Raw genomic sequence first — 2500 nt, 5'->3', positions numbered from 1 at the left:
GACTCCCGAAGGCCACTGCTTGTGCCCCGTGGAAGGATGGATTCGGTGGGATGGGAATTCTACCTCGTGTAGTTTTTTTTGTAAACCACGAGGTAGGTGGGTGGGTGGGTGGGTGGGTGGCCTCCCTGCCTCGCCTCCACCTAGACGTCCACACACAGAGACCGACGAGGGAGGGAGGGAGGGAGGGAGGGAGGGAGGGAGGGAGGGAGGGAGGGAGAGAGACAAGATGGACAGAGGCCGAGGCCGAGGCCGAGGCAGTGAGCGAGTAAGTGATCGACCCTGGCCATAGGGATTCCTCAGAGGGCGTCTCTTGGCTCCCAAACGAAGAATGTGTGTGGAGATCGAGAAAGATCACCGACCTAGGAGAACCAGCAAGACTTCCTCACCCGCCAGAGAGCCGCTGGGCCCCTGCCGTCCCTGCACCGCCACCCTACCCCTCGCCTTTGGCAGCGACGCCAACGAAAGGCAGGCAGACGAGTGGGAGAGTCGTGTGGTGGTGTCCCCCAAGGAAGGTGGGTCCATGCCGACGAGCGGTCGTCGGCGTGTGGAAAAGCCAGAGGCGGGCTGACTAGAAGGAGGGCGTCCTGGAGGAAGGGGCCAGGGTGTGAGGGAGAGAGGCCTGTTCCTCTTCCCCTGTCGGTCCCAAGTCAGGGGCCCAAAGGAGGAAAGCTGTCCGTTCCTTTCCGACTCGGACGGTTCGGGCGGAACCGACCGATCCCCGCGGCGGCGCAGTCGGGGCTTTCTGGACCAGAACCCCTCTCTCTGTCGCCTTTCGACCACACGCACGCTTTAGAGGCCAAGGAAAATGGTCGGGTCTCTCTGTCTCTCTCCCTAGAAAACAAGGGGCCGGGGGCCGAGCCCGTGGACGAACGGTCAAGTAGCGCCCCCACCCCGGCCCCCGGCTTCGACGGCCCAGGTTTTCACCGGTTCGGATCCTGGGCGCAGCCCCAGACCCAGCATCGCCTTCAAGCCACGCCGAGGCGGCGTCCCACATAGCAGAAACGCGAAAGACCTACCACTGGAACCTACAACTATGGACGGGACGGGACGGGACGGGGCGGGGCGGGCGGGGCGGGGCGGGGGTGGGGGGGGCGGCTTTGGGGAGCAGGAAGAAAGAAAAAATAAAAGAAACACAAGGACGGTCATCGCGATAGTTCTTTCCACTTCCATCCATATGTTAACAGGACCCAAGTTTCCCGACCTCCATTTGGATGTATGTTAACTAAATGGAGAAGCTATTCAAAGGACTCCTCTAAAGAAGTCCACGTTCTTCTTTCTAAATGATAATGAAAATCATTGTCACCACCGCTCTTCCGACCCTCCATGTCCAGACGGCCTCCCGCCCCTCCCCTATCCCCAACTCCCGCCCCGCCCCGCGCCGACCCCCGACCCCGGCATTCTCCACGCCCACCTTTCCCTCTCCACTCCTACCCCCCCCCCGTCCCCCGCCGCCCGGGACACCGCACCCCGCGCCCCCCCCCCCCCAATCCAGGCCGGGCCACCTGGTCGACCTCCTCGAACACTATATAAGAGGATGCCGGGCAGCAGGTGGCGCCCGACAAGCGGCCTCCTCACCGGCCGGACGGATCAGCCTCGCGGGGGCGGGCGATGGGGAGGCGTTCGTCCAGGTCAGGTCAGGTCGGGGGAGGGAGGATGCCGCGCCGGCCGGCCTGGTGCGTGGCCTGGTCCCGATCCACCCCGCGTCTCGTTTCTCGGGCCGGGACGAGTACAGGCGGGGAGGCCGACTCGGTCACGGAAAGCGGCCTTGGGGAGGTTTTGGCGAACGTCCCTGTCCCGGGGCCGTCTGCCGACTAGGGGACGGAGTCCTCCTCCATGCTCCTTCTCGCCCCCAGTCGGGCGGGTTGTGGGTCGCGCGGTCGACTTGGCCATTTCCCCGGAGGCATCCTGCCTGCCGGGGCTCCCTCCCTCGGGCCGGTGCGAGCGGTCCTCGGGCGGCCCGGGAATTTGGGCCGCAGCGAACGAACGAACGAAGCCCGTCCCTCCTGCGTCGGCACCGATGAGACACAGCCCTGGTGGATGGAGCCGCTTTCCTCGGGTTTCCTTTTGCTTTCGGCCGCTGCTGCCACCAAACCTCCCTAAACGATAGGAATGAAAACGGGAACCGTTGGCATAATAAAAGCGTTTTGGTTGGCGTGTTTCTTGGCTTTTGGGGACTCGAGAGGTATGATGGATGATCTCCGATTGACGTTGGGAAGGTCTATTTCATCCCAGTCGCACGAACCCCGAAAACGTGGCGGCTGGACGAGGGAGGGAGGGAGGGAGGGAGGGAGGGAGGGAGGGAGGCCAACCACGGGATTTCCGCACGACCAGCTGATGGACACGAGCGCCCCGTGAGCCGGGCGGAGGGCAGCCGCCCGGGTCTCGCAGCTACGTGCCCGCGGAACCCTCGGGACTGCGAGAAGCCGGAGCGACCCGCAGCCATGTGGCGCTCGGCGCGGACATCTGGTCGACCCGCGCGCCACGGGACCCGGGGCCCGAG

The sequence above is a fragment of the Equus asinus genome, unplaced genomic scaffold, assembly GCF_041296235.1.
Source record: "Equus asinus isolate D_3611 breed Donkey unplaced genomic scaffold, EquAss-T2T_v2 contig_664, whole genome shotgun sequence".
Taxonomy (NCBI): Eukaryota; Metazoa; Chordata; class Mammalia; order Perissodactyla; family Equidae; genus Equus; species Equus asinus.
This window is presented reverse-complemented; position numbering follows the sequence as displayed.